Consider the following 15,430-nt stretch of genomic DNA (forward strand, 5'->3'; position numbering starts at 1 on the left):
GGATTGTTACATACAAAAAATATGCTAACGCATCTCTTATGCACAAAATTGGTAGAAAAAAAGGAAGTGAAATTGCGTAAATGGAAAAGTTCTCGAGCCGAATAATATGCGTTCATGCATAGCTGAGATGATTAAGTTGTCAACAGAACTGTCGTCGTCGCTGGCTCGTCGGGTATACACGCACTTTTTTCATATTGGTTCATGGTAGATAAGTGTTTAGTTGGATAACATGTTATTTTTTTCTCCTGTGATCGTAACTCATATGTGTGACACCGGTTGGTGGTCTGGTCTGGTCGTCTGCATATCGAACTCGTTTTTTTTGGTGTGTTCGAAAACCGTCAACAACGCTATGTTTGATCTGCATACGTACAAATACATGTAGTTTATGTATGCTTGAGCTTGTTGGTCGTTTGTCGTGACGAGATTATTATGGGTTCAGCTTGAGTCGGATGAAGAATGTAAATCAGCTTTCCATTATTATTATGGTATCACTGCGACGTATAGTGCAACATCTCCCTCATGTCTTTATCCGAGAACTTGGTATTATTTGTGGTAACAGATACGTACATATTCTATCGGATGAGAGGCACGTGAAATCCTATTATTTCCCGCAAACATTAAGTGAAAGCGTGAGAAGAATTTTGATCTGTGCATGTTGAGCTTAAAACCAGGCGCGATTTGTATTTCCTGTTAATTTCCTTTAGACTATTCTATTTATGTAAAAATATTATGGAATCGTTGATCAAATAAGTGTAACGAATTCTGATAATCCGAGCAGTTCTTTGGACAAATTCTTGGTGAAATGTCTCGCCATTTTTTTTACATACTAGAGCTTATCCAGATATTCGATATTCTCCTCATCCTCACCAAGCGGAGGAAATGAACTCTTTCAAATTTTATGAATTGTCCCATGAGAAATTTATATTCCGCATTGCATCAACATTCCATTACCCGTCCCTCTCCCTTCTTTTTGTTTGCCGAGGTTGCGTTGCGGTGAAAGTTTGTCTCATGCAGCGTGTAAAGTTTGATACGATAAATGCATATCCCCTTTTCACTTCGCCGTTTAGCCGAGTTGTTGTTGTTGGAATATGTAAAATGGAATAAAGCAAGACGTGCGACAGGGAAATTGCTGTAATGTTCATGTTCACGTGACACTTGTCATGAAACGACAAATATGGAAATTGCTTCTTCCAATACGGTATCAAAATATTCATTATTTCCCGTCTAAAATATTACCTTCACTTTATTCCGGGAATGAAATCTTCCTAATTTGATTGGGATACATATTTTGTGTGGCGTATCAGCCTCTCCCTTCGTAATAAGCAGAGGGCGAATATGTATTTATTTTAGCCTTTTCATATGATAAGCATCGACAGTTAAATTTTGTGGGTGTGTTCCTCAACTCGAATAGAGCACAAAAATGTCTAAATATTTTCACATGTTGTCAGATATTTCTAGGTTTTCAGACATATTTATAAATATTTCCGGTATTATTTGAAAATTACGTAACTCTCTCAGATATTTTTCGAAAATACATAATATTTTGTAAATATTTCAACGATACGAGACGAATATTTTTGCGCAAAGAAATTAGACCACAAAAATTGTTGATAAATACATATCCGCCCTCTGGTAATATCAGACAAAGAAAGACCCGAATTACTCGAAATTCTCCTATATTTTATATATTTTTTCTAAAAAATACAGATATTTGGTAAATATTTTAACGATATAAAAAGATTTTTTTGCTCAAAGAAATCCGACTACAACAATTTTTCATAAATACATATCCGCCCTCTGCTAATAACAGGGAGACCCGAATTACCCGAAATTCTCATTTGAATGGAAACTGCGTCGACGTGCGTAGTGTATCTGTAAATAAGTAAATTATGCAATAATACTAGCGGTTTGGTTGGTCGGTCGGGCTTTTCTGTGGTTCGGTTTTAACAATGAAACCAATCAATTCCACAATGTTCCTCTTATTACGCGTGGGTCTCAGTTTTCAATTTTCAACCCAACTGAACCGCAAGTGGAGAGGGGACCACGACGCAAATGAGCAGCAATAAATTGTGTTCGCATACACATGGAAAGCATCATATTGGATGGAAGAGGGGTTCATCTCATCATATTTGTTTGTCAGTGTGAGTAAATTGTATAATAAAACCGGATTACTTTCTCGGGTTGGATTTGACGGGTGCATATGCTCACGTATCGTAACAACGAGCCAAGGGCGTGTGCCTGCATACGTACATATTATGTCAAAATGGTTTAATGATAATAATGGCACTGACGCCTTCATTAAAGGAAAAAAGTCCAATTTTTCATCCCTGATTAGAGTTTTATGTATGCGTCATTATCATCAGCACATGAACTGTCAATTGCAGTTGCACACAGATGAATTGAACAAAGATTTATATGTACGAGATATGAAATCGAACGTTTAATGATTTAAAAAGTATTTCATTTTCAAATAATATCCATTAAAATATAACGCAGCAGTGGCCGTGGAAGCGGGGGGACAGGGAGACAATGTCCCCACGGTTATTCGGTGTCCCCATCATCTCCCCATGTTATATGAACCGCTCCCTCTCCTATCCTGCAATGTTAATGTCCCCAGATGTCCCCACGGCTTCGGCGGTCACTGATTCAGCAGAAAACGTTTTATGCGTATTTCATGATCATCATTACGAACTGTTAATTGCACATACATACTCAAATAAGATTGATATGAATAAGATGTGAAATCGAACTTTTAATGATCAAAAAAATATTACAATACTTCACTTTCAAATAATACACACCAAAAAAACAACTAAACTGACGCTACATACGTCGTCTTAAAGGTCATTTACTTGTTTTTGCTTAAACACATTTTCACAGTGCTCATAAATTCTAACCCCACATTCGACAAACTCCTTGAGCAGTTCGTCCACCTCTGCGACATCTTTTCCCGGCAGAACCTTGTTGTACATGACGATCTTGGAGGGGATGGAATAAATCGAGAACATGGACGCCTTCTGAATGAACCACGAGTGGTACTTGGCGTACGACTTGTAATACGCAGATTTGCACGCGAACGACGTCCCCTCGTACTGCTCCAGTCGAGTGAGGCTGTCCATAAACAGGGTGAAAAAGAGGAAGGCGATGTGCACCTTTTGAAACGCTCGTGTCCCACAGATGACGGGGTCACTCTCAATGATTCCAGAGTTGATTTCGTGCTCCACCATTTTTTCGAGGGATTCGTAGTAATCTGATAACTGGGTGTAGAGCCGGTTCTCCAAATTTTCCAGCCGTTCCGTCAGCTCGGACAGGATAAAGTTAAACATGGAGCCGAATGCTTGCAAGAAGTTGCGGATTTGCTCGAAAATCTGGAGATAAATTTCCGTGTCCAGTTCCCCATCTTTAACTCTGATCACTTTCTCAGATAAGTCCACGAGGACGCAGAGGTTAAAGCCTTGCTCGTTCAAGACTGACTTTCTCCGCACTTTGGGCAACCGTTTTGGCACTTTAAGAGACAAAGGGAAGCGGGTTTAATAAAGTGCTTGGGATGGAGGTCTCACAGCGTGTGCTCTCCGATTTTGGTCAAACTAGTGTCAATCAGTCACAAACTTAATTAGTGTGAAATTTGCAAAAGCATGATCTCCCAATGGTCACGTTTAGCGGAGATATTTGCATCCAAAGAGCAGAAATTGCGCCTCTAAGTTAATAAATTTTGCACTTTCTAATTTACTGCGTGTTTTCTCCTCTTCGGATGCAAATATCTGTGCCAAATCTGCCCATTGGAAGATCTTATATTTTGCAAATTTCATATTACTCCAATTTGCGATGGATTGACACTGTTTTCGTCAAAATCTTTGAGCATACGCTGGGAGACCTCCATTCTTACATGTGGAACCGGGATACATATTTATATACACATTTATAAACAGTATATGCACATATACGGTCAACCTTTCGTTGGAGGATCTCTCCCAATCTCTCGGTCAAACAGGGAGGAATTATACCCTTCCGAGATCCCGTACTGATTTATCCTGTTAGACGTTGAAGTAATGTCGTGCTCGGCTGCGGTGACTGCATTATTGTGCTGAAGGATGAGATGGTCTTTGGGGAAGAAGCGTTCCACCGTCTCTTCCGAGATAGGCGTGCGAAGAAAAACGGCCTCCATGCAATCTCCGTAGACTTGGAGAAAGTCTTGGCTTGACTTCGTGAAGCAGCCGCAGCAGGCGTACTTTCTCCGGTCCTTGCTGTGGTCCAAGGGGGAAAGCAGCCTATCTGCCTTCGGATTAATTTGCTTCTTCAAAGATTCATAGCATGGATCAATGGTAACCACGAAGAGGTCCAGTTGCTCCATGAATTCTTGGGAAATCTCTGCCAATAGAGCGTGGTCTTCAAACAGCTTTCTGGCAAAAATACAAAGTTCATGTGATCATTTTGGCTCCTGTCTCAGAACGGAATTTAAATTCTGTTTGAGAGATGTGTCAAAAAGATGTCCATGAATGTAGCAAGCGTGCAGTGTTTCGGGTGGAAAGTAGCCACGTGCAAGAAATAACGGGGAGAAAGTGGTTTCTTGCGGGTATTTTGACCTGCAAGAAATGCAAGACGCAAAAAACTACGCCCCGGCGCTATATTTCATACGGCGCGTGGCTGGATGGCGCATATTTCTTGCACTTTCTCCCAATTTCTTGCACCTCGAATTTCTCCCATTTCTTGCTTTGCAATGCAAGAAATGTAGCAAAACTCGCAAGAAACGAAACACTGCAAGCCTCCATCCAATTAAGATTTGTGTAATTTATAGATCAAGCAATGCAACTATGTAACTTCGCTTGCCTCGTCATGTCCCCAATATATTCGGCTGTCTGCTGGTTGTTCTTGACAGAATTGATTTCTGCAACTGCAAACCTGAGACATTTTATCTCATCGAAGTCGAACGTGAGCCGCATGTTGATTTTGACGAAATTAGTGGCTTCTTCCAAAATAGCGGAGAGATGGTCGATCAAATGGAGCACGATTTCCATTTGCAACTGAGGACTGAACGAGGAGTACGGATGCCAGCGGGTGGAGTAGTCGGAACGGATTTCGAATTCCACATTGTCCCAGTCTCGTTTAGATTTGACCCATTGAAAGTGGAAAAAGTTGGGACGGAGCTCAGCCTTGGATGGATGCGGATGAAATACCCAGTCGGATGAGAAGGGTCGGTCTTCCTTCACGTCTGAGAATGCAGGGAGAAATTATTTATGACGGGAAATGGAGGTCTCCCAGCGTATGCTCGCAGATTTTGAGCAAATTAGTGCCAATCGATCGCAAATTTGATCAACATGAAATTTGCGACAGATACGATCTGCTAATGGTCAAGTTTGGCAGAGATATTTGCATCCGAAGAATAGAAAACGCGGAGTAAATTTGGAAAGGGTAAAACTTGTCAACTTTATGCAGCATTTTCTCCTCTTGGTATGCAAATATTTCTGCCAAACTTGCGTATTTGCAGATCGTATCATTTGCAAATTGCACACTAATAAAAGTTATGATCGATTGAAACTAATTTTCTTAAATTTGGAGAGCATACTCTGGGAGACCTCAATTTTAAAGGTTAATTACTATTTGAAATGCCAACGCTAATTATGCAACTTACTTAATAATAGGGGATTCTTTAACCTAAGGTCTTCCGCATATCTGAAATAACTATCCATCTTCGCCGACCACGTTACACTCTGCGACTTGAGATACTTCGCCTCTTTCTTCACCGAGTCATGTAGTGATTTTAACTCTGCGTCGAAACTCTCAAACGTGTGGATCAAGTCGGACGCATGGTTTGCCAACTTGTTCATTTCTGTTCTCAATTTTGGCACCAATCCTTCGAGAGGAACGTCTTCCCGGTTCTTGTTGAAGGTTGAGAGCCCCTTGTAAATCAGCCAGATCCAACCTCTCACGTGGCCAAAGACGTAATTGTCCGAGGGGATTGATGGCGTGGGATACGTTAAGAAACGTGCCGTCGCTCGGGTGGCGTGAAATGCGAGTTCTACCGATTTGTTCATATCGTCCACGAGCTCGATGGTTTTCTTGATGATCATTTTCATCTCGGTGGGCGAAGTGACCACGGCGTCGGGGTCGACGGAAGGAAACGTGTCGGTCTCAGAGTCGGAAGAGTCGTCATCTCGGACAGATATTTGGGCAGCGGGGGTTCGGTTGAATAAGATTCGTTGTCGGTTTTTATTTTGGCTGCGGGCTTGCGAATCTTTGGGGTCGTGTTGGGGTGGGATGGGTCGCTTATTTTCTGCGGACGTGGAAGTGTTGCCTTTAACTATGGATTCTAGCGCTCGGCGTTGGTCGGAGGGGTTATTTTTGTTTAATTTTGCCAAAAATGCGGGTTTATTGTCCGAATAATTCCATATCTTGGCTTGAATGAGGAGATAAAAGTTGGTCAAATGTATAATTCATAATAAATTAGGACTCGATTACTAATCGTCAAAATCAACTCATTTTTTTATCATGTCTCGGCTCTGGGAATTTATTTCTGGAAATTCTGAGAGGTTTTCGAGCCAGTTATGAAGAGTTCCAATTTTTCTGAAGGCTTCTTGAACTTAAAATCTCCCCTTTCAAAAACTGGCAAAATCTGGAGTATATACTTTTAAAAAATTGGCAACGACCCGCTATGTACAAATTAGTCAAAATTTTATTCCCCGAGCAGAGAAATGATTAAAAATGTGTTGATTTTGACGATTTTGGCGATGATTCATAATACCTTCCATTTGATTTAAATTTTCAATCAGCTTCTTTTGATCGGGATCATTCGTATCTAATTGGGGCGGTTTTATATTTCTGATCGCTACCCGGCTAACACTATCCATCCGACTTCGTCCTAACTGGCTCATTGTTATGGACGATTCCATCTCTGGCCCCATTTTGAATTCTATCCACTCCATACTCGTCGGGTGATCGGTGGATGAAAATCTCTCCAGCTTTCTTTCAGACATTTCATACAAAATTTTCGAGTAGAATGTGATCAAGGAGTGAGAAATATGTGTATGGCGCCGCGGTTCGCAGTTCCGTCGTCAATTATGGTATCCAAGCGGTTATTTTACCAACGATGCACTTCCTTGGCAACTGCGACGCAAAAAAACTTTTGAAAACTTTCCGATAAAAAACACAACTTCAAAAACAAAACGAAATTGTCGCGTCACACAATTTCCACTACGACCCCGAGAAGTTGGCAACTTTAGGAATTTCAAATCGGCAAGTAGTTCACTTCATGTAAATATCCTTATCCTTACAGTGGCCGCGGAAGCTGTGGGGACATCTGGGGTCATTAACATTGTAGGATAGGAGGGAGAAGCTTATATAACATGGGGACATCAAATAACCGTGGGCACATTGTCCCTCTGTCCCCACGCTTCCGTCGCTACTGTACCCTTTTTGTGAATATACGTACGCTTACAGTGGCAGCAGAAGCCGTGGGGACATTTAAATTGTAGGATAGGGAAGGGAGGGGCATGGGTAGACAATCCGTACATCGAAGGGGACCTTGTCCCTCTGTTCTCACACTTCCGCGGTCACTGATTTAAATCTACTTATCCTATCTTATCCTTACCTTATCCTCTTTTCCTCACCTTCAGAACAGTGATCTGACCTGATCCGTGATGGCTGACGCGTCTTCCCCACCGCCCAGCGTCGCTCCTTCCGTGGAACCCGTGGCGTCCGCCGTCCCAGTTGAAGCGTCTGCCTCCGCCACTTCTGGAAAGGCTGCTTGCGACGCCAAATGTGCTCATGGCGAGGGACCGACATCCGAATGTAAGAAATGTCCCCATGAAGAGCCCAGCGTTCGACCCCCCGTCAAATGGGAGAAGGACTTCTTCGTCTGCATCGGCCTCGTCTTCCTGATCGCGCTCGTCTGCGGGACTGGAATTGCGGTCATAATGTTTCTAAAACTTAAGGATGGACTTTTCAACGATAAGTACGGGTTTCCTAAGGACAAGTGAAGTCTGGATTTTTGAGGAATACAATTATTTCTGCAGTGTCAATCAATCATGTTAAAATTTTTGTGTGGTAACTTATCATTGTCGACAAAATTGTAGAATTTATAATGTAAAATAGACTTGATATCATCAATGATAACCCGACGTTATGTGTGCTTATTTCTTGCTCTGCAGTTAATGTAGTCCTACAATATTCGCTCTATTATTACAATATTCGTTCGTTCATCTACTTCAAAATTATTTTTGATTTCGATCATCAGACAACGATGAAGGATGATCTGTATCGTAAAAAGTTGATAAATTCACCAGCTTTACATAAATCAAACCTACATTTCTTTCTTGGGGACAGTGCTCCAATGATAAATGATTCTTCGCCAGTATGGGTTTTTCTATTTTTTCTATCCACGTTCACTTGCTGGATGTGTATATGAAAGGTATAGTATGTCAGCAGACACTCCAATGTTAAATAAAAATGCTCGTGTGGCGAAACCTTACAAGATAGAAAGATAAGGTAAAAGAACTTTATGACCGTCTCCCAAATCTAGGTATAGGGCACACATACCGTTTTTCGAAATTTTGAAACGTTTTTGAAATATGCACCAAAACGTTTTGTTTTACAAAATAACACTAAATACACCGTAAATGATTTAGGCCAAAGATTAAAAAAAACCAGCGACAGGGTTATATCCACAGGTGGAATAGCTACAAATTTTAGTCGGAAATTTTTTTCATATCATGCCTCCTTTTGGCGCGAAAATTCAAAATGTCGATTTTCGGGTCGTGTCATTCTGACAAGGGTAGCATGAACAAGATTGACTTTTTGAAGATATTGCAACTAGATAATTATTCCTCAGAGCTATGTGGTATTTCCTCTCATAAACCATTTTTCGAAATGCAGCTTGTGTCTGGCGCTAAGTTCAAAGCTTTGAAAATTTTCGCAATTTCGGCTGCAAATTTCTTACCAATACTACAGCCAAGATGTTACATTCTAGCGACCGAAGCAAAGTGGGACCGTCTTTGGAATGGCCCACCTTAGATTTCTCCTATTTACAACTTATTCGAAATCGACCTGGTTTTTGAGCTATGGCGGGATATCCAAAATTCGACTTTTAATGGGCATAATCGTGGGATATAACGTACTTAGTGTTAAAAAATAGTTCTTTTCCGCGGTTTTACCGCATAACTTGTCTCCTAATCTTGATAGAGATCAGGGCAAGGAAATCCACCACACGAGATTTTATCACATAATCCAACAAAATAATGCATGAATGATATGAATGATGGTCAGGATGGATTTAAATTGAAAACTTCATGAATATGGTAAACACGTTTTTTTAGTGGACACGTGGAGGTGTCATTTGGTGGATTTTCTCACCACTGTGTACTTACCACCCACATTATTATCCTCAGTTGACAAATAGTTGGTTGGTCGGGCCAACTATTATTGTTACCATTATTATCTCTCCGACCGAACTGCATTTGTGGTGGTGAACGATGCGATATTATTACTACGAAATTCCCACCCAAGTAACAATCTACTTTGATAATGGACATAATGGGTAATGGATTATCTTCTCAGTTTCGTCTGCGTTAGTGCCAGTAGCCGCGGAAGTTGGGGAAGGGGACATATGGGGACATTAGCATTATGGGATTGGAGGAGGAGGATGGACAAGGCACGATTTCGATAAATTTCTGGGCGGACAATGTCCCCCTGTTTTTCCGCCGCCAATGGTTTGTGCAGAGTCATTCATTCATTGTGGGTGGTGGGTGGGTGAGGATAACAATTTTCAAAGTTTGAAGAAGCAGTGGTGGTGGAAGTTGTTATTTTATCCCTTCCACACTTAAAATAACAATGAGAGCACTTCCTTGATTTGGGTGAAGGAATCAACTTGACATCGTCATCTTGATGATGAGATGGGATTTTCCATGAAAGAAGAGAGAGAGAATGGAGGAAGGGCGTTGTGGGGTGGGGTTCGACCCAGGAATAGCAAAATGATGATGGAAATGGTTCTGTATGAAATATATTCAATTCCTTCCACGCCATCCAGAAGTACTTACCAACCAACGTTAACGTTCCTATTATTATTGACGATCCTCTGTCTGGCGAACGATTGATAAGTAAGTTGGTGTGGATTTAGCATTTGTGAGGTATGTATTTTGACTCCTAGTTTGGCTTGACTTGTTTGGCTTTGGTGAATGAAAGGAAAGGGAAAAGAGGGTTCCTTATTCTTGGAGATTGAAGAAGTTTGGGGATTTTGAACGGATTCAAAAATCAATGAGACCTAACGCGTAAGCATTCTATAGTTATGTATGTGCGTTTAATCTACTTTAATCTTGTTGAGATTGCGTGTGTGTGACTGATTGAAATATCTAGCTGAAATAATTAACGGACAAAGACAACATCACAACATATTTATGTATAACGATGGTCATGCTTGGTACATAAATATGTATGTGCAATTAAAGATAAATTTTGTCAACTCTGAAATATGATATGATGGGTTTGACTTTGTTCTTTCTTGAGTCTTGAACTCTTGAGATTGCCAAGTTGTGCCATTCTCAAAATACATAAAAAGTAAAATATGGTGAAAGGTAAAAAGTTTGTAATTGGAAATGGTGCCAATATGTCATCATCACAAGTGATAAATGTTAGTTATAAAAGTTTTGCTTTAATACTATTTCGAAATACAGACAAACAGTCAGAGTTATGAAATGATTGGAGTTGGGATTGTAAATTTTCGACTCGTCATATTGATGATAGGAAAGTTCATCCACTTGACGAACTCTTTATTCTATCGAGTGATGAGGTATTTTCCTTGTAATTCGTCACTCCAAAAATAATACGACTAGCTAGCTTACAACTTCCATGATATTCCCACTAGAAACTTCATCCAGCCCCCTAGTGATGGTAATCCGATCCTATCCTAGGATCGTAAAAACTCGGATAGGATCGGATTTTCACACGGATGGGATAGAGGATCCGAGGATCACACAATCCGATCCGATCCGAACCGATGACATCCTAGGATCGCACAGGATCCTCGGATCATCCGATGTAAACTCGTTTCACATTTGGTGAAACATGACGTCATCACATGGCGTACATTATCCGAATGAGCCGAATTATGTTATTATTTAAAAAAAATAAAATAATTCGGCTCATTAGGATAATGTACGCCATGTGATGAACTCACCAAAAACCGTTCCAATAAATAAAGAAAAGCAGCTGGTAAAGTTTTTCCATAGTTAGACACAAGGTGTCTCACACATATCAAGTGAATCTTGGATCATCCGCTGATATCCTACGATCCTAGGATCGGATCGCATCGGATTTCGAGTAGAACCGGGAGCCGATCCGATCCTAAAGCGAGCAAATCCGATCCGATCCTGTATTTATCCGATCCTATCCTACGGATCGGTTAATTTAGGATACGGATTACCATCCCTACAGCCCCCCATACATACACTCTGGCAGGATCTAAAGAATCCTAGTCACAACTTACTCTCTGGTAGAATTACGTTGGATCGGAAATCGGAAGTGAAAGTGAACTCTTGGCTCTTGCACTTCCATTCTTCTTCCTCCTGCTCCTCTTTTGCTGCACTGCAATAGTGGTCCGCGTGCATCCTCATCCTCATCCTTACTTAATGGTACCTCCGTACTTATCATTACTCTGCTGTTGAACTGTATTAAACAAGAAGAATAAGGATAGAAAGGAAGGTTTTGGTTTGGTTATAATCATATCTCTCCACTCCACTCCAGCCAAACCCGACGGGAAGAAGAGATAGATGGATTCGAAAAGGTGCCCCAGTAGTCAAACCAACGCCACACCACGAAACGTAACTCACTGGTCTGATGAATTCCAGCCATAAAAGTTCCATTCCGTTCCAGCCAGCAGTTAAAGTTACAATTCCATTCCATCTCGACTCATCCAACATATTTATTCCTTTTGCCTGCCTGCCTGCCTGTGGGTGGAAGTGGAAGTAAGTGGAGGGCAAAGCGTGGTGCGTGAGTGAAAGGGATGGAGGAACGCGTAAAACGGTAGAATGAACACTGCATGACTTTCTCTGTGGAATTTCTCTCCAGCCAAGCCACTTGTGTATACAGGCGTAGATACGTACGTACGCACACACACCTGGCTCAGCTATTAGAATGGTTTCGCTTAAATCCGACACTCACTCTCGGATCGGATTCAATTTCAGTATTTCAACTTTGAAAGATGTGCTAGGAAATCAATCCGGGTTGGTTGTTTTTAAAATGTAGGTATGAAAGCCCAGTGTTTCGGGTGCTAGTAGATAACCACTTGCAAAGAATAACGGGAAGAAAGTGGTTTCTTGAGAGTATTTTGACCTGCAAGAAATGCAAGGCGCAAGAAACTGCGCCCCGCCGCTCTACTTCATACGGCGCGTGGCTGGATGGCGCATATTTCTTGCACTTTCTCCCAGTTTCTTTCACCTAGCATTTCTTGCGTTGCTTGCTTTGCAGTGCAAGAAATGTAGCAAACCTGTAAGAAATGAAGCACAGTGAAAGCTGTGTAAGAGCGAGCGAGTTGTCATATGTGTGTGTACATATGTATGTAGAAGTAAGTATGTAGAATAATAAATCTATGTATGTATTCACGAGGCAGTTCGTAGATATTATTTATTAGGGTCTCTACATATCTTCTTGGAGTCAAAATAACGATGATTTCATGTCATATGCTGCACTATTTTCTGCCTGGGTTTGCAGCATTCGTGGCTGGATGAGTGTTATCATCATGTGGCCGGATGAATTTGATGAGATATGACAGTTTTAGATTATTTGTGACATTACATAAATAATGTCATGAGTACATATTTATTGCACTGTAGGATATGCAAGGCAAGACATAAACCCGTAGATATTTAAATGCAGAGTTTTTTCCTTATATGCAATAGAAGGAAAATATCCTTATAGATTTGCTCCTGATAGATTTGCTACATATTGCGCAATATTAGCACACAAAAAATGGAATTTTACGAGCAACAATATATTTGCATTTTAATATTTTACGTACATCATACCACTTATTCCTGACAAGGATAAATGAAAGAGCCAGCTGGAGCTGTAGGTACAAAGACTTGAACCAAAAGTATTAGCAGTAGTGGAGTGGCTGAAAAATGCGAGTTTTTGCATAAACTTGATGAAACTTCAAAATTCAAGGTAGTCTTTTGCCTTTGTGTTTGTAACGTATCGCAATGGGCAATTCAATAGAAAATGAAATTTTTGCTTGCTTTGTTGAATTTCAAAGGAAGTTCTGTGATGTTTGAGGATGTAAAGAATTTTCGAACAGTTGGCTTTCGGGATATTCTACCTTAAGCTATTCGCATGAATTCTTTGTTTGATGTGAAAATTGAAATACTGGCAGATTGCAATGATACATATGCCTATTTTGTGTTTTAGAGGTTTTTGCACAAAAGTACAAAACCAGTAAATTATGCAATTATAATACGCATATGCTATATGTACATACGTAAAATGTATTAATTTACTTTACAGCGCCCTTCACACATGCATACCAGCCTGAAATATTTATGTTCATAATTAAAATACAGATTAACTCGTGTAAACAGATCTGGTCAAATTAATTCCATTCAAACACAAGATGCAGATATTTCTGCGGTTGTTATAAATACATATTTTACTGCATTGATTATCTACTGGTAAGAAATGCATATGCTAAATCAAACCTGTACATTATGCATAATAAGTAATCAGATTCAGATCCAATTTTAGCATCATATTGAGCATTTTAGCATCAATTGCTCCTCTTAATAAAAAAATCCTTGTACATAAATGCATCACATAACACGACCATCTCTCCTGATGAATCCACCAAAAAACCAAGATATGAACTATGCATAAGCCATTTATGTTTCATTTCATATCAACAATTCATCCTGGTTAGTTCGTTCGTCGTTGAATGGATGGATGCATGTAAAAGTGAGCTCTCTTCTGAAAGAAAAAGGACAGATGCAGATGTTGTTGATTCTCCTGATCCCTTTTCATACACAGTACACACATACATAATATCGCGTATTAAAGCAACCCTAACCCTCTCCAACGATTCATTCCCCCAGACCAGAGACCAGAGAGGACTTGTCTCTACTTTACTTCACTTTACTGGATCCAGTCAGTTTGCTTTTAGTTGTTGTCAGTCCGTCGAGTTGTGCGGAGGGGAATGAAGTTTCCTTACGTAACGTTGCGTTAATACGAGACGAATAAAGTAACGCACTTTCGGGAGAAATTCCCCGTTTTCGGAGACTTTTCTCTCCAAATTTGAGGAAATCTTGCGCATTCTGCCAAAACTGCATTTCCTCGGATGGTGGGATTCTATTCTGCCGGATCTTGTTCAGTTCAGTGTTAAGTGCAAGGTCGGTCTGACTACTTAGGGAGAAGTACATATTATTTTAGTGTTTATGTCGTGTGTGTGTGTGGATATTACATAATTCGGACGAATGGAAAGTTTAATCAAGGGATTTGTTTCGGTTTTCTTCGGTGTTGGATTAAATTGTGGGTTACGCAATAAAAACAATAATTGGTAGGTTGCTCATTTATGTCAATTATTATCAGTGATACGGATATCGTTTGAGCGTTGTCTGCCGAACTGGCTGGGGTTGATAAAATCACATGTCTCATAAAACAAAACTAGAGTATTTTAAACCCCTGAAAGCCTCACGATATGGATCAGATCCATAATAAAAACAGGTGCAACTCATTTTATTACATTACTTCCCAAATCCGATTACCTACAAATATTATGGGTTTCAAGTAACCTTTAAATCCCTGGGAATTGTATCTTATTTATCGAATTTCATTCACTTTGAGCCAAGTAATTCTATCGTATATAAATAAATATTCGCGGAATGAGTCATTAAATACATGAACATACGATGTTATTATACGACCCATTTAATTATTAAAGTAGAAGAAAAAGAATCAGGTACCCGAACCAGTAAAAAAGAATTCAGATAAAAATTGTTGAATGTAAATAGGAGAGAATTTATGCCTTCTTTATACCCTTGAAGGTGGTATTTAGTTACATACTCGTACATAGATATTTTATTACGGCCGACTTTTATGAGAATTGGCAATGAAGCCATAACTCTGGGGACTCGTATTAATACCTGCATAATGGAATTTATGGGCGGCAAGCAACATGCAATCCATAACATGTAATAATACATAACAGTTCATTTGCTTTTTACATGCAATTGTCTCAGCAAGGCTGATCGTGTTCAACATGTAATACGTCGAAGCACTTTTATGTACTTGTTCATGGAATATGTATGTAGAACAGCATAGCACAGCACAACTTCCGTTAATATTTCATAGAATAAGTACTTATCCTACATAGCTGGATAACAATGAGATTATTAAAACTCATGTATCTGTAATTTATTAGGTGATCAACAAGACTCATCTACAAATCTACATACATAGT

At 40.0% G+C, this 15,430-nt stretch overlaps 1 protein-coding gene across 3 annotated transcripts in view; it reads left to right on the top strand.

Annotated features, from left to right (window-relative positions):
* Positions 1–15,430, top strand: part of LOC110852669 — a 74,094-nt gene that overhangs the window by 19,577 nt on the left and 39,087 nt on the right. Inside the window, exon 1 of one of the 3 annotated variants that reach the window (XM_022100778.2) lies at positions 14,067–14,527. The exons of the other annotated variants lie outside the window; for them this stretch is intronic. The gene's annotated coding sequence lies outside the window, so the exon portion shown is untranslated. Of the gene's footprint in view, positions 1–14,066; positions 14,528–15,430 lie in introns of those variants that run through there. 3 annotated transcript variants of the gene reach the window in all.

This window comes from Folsomia candida, unplaced genomic scaffold (genome assembly GCF_002217175.1).
Source record: "Folsomia candida strain VU population unplaced genomic scaffold, ASM221717v1 Fcan01_Sc007, whole genome shotgun sequence".
NCBI classification, from domain to species: Eukaryota; Metazoa; Arthropoda; class Collembola; order Entomobryomorpha; family Isotomidae; genus Folsomia; species Folsomia candida.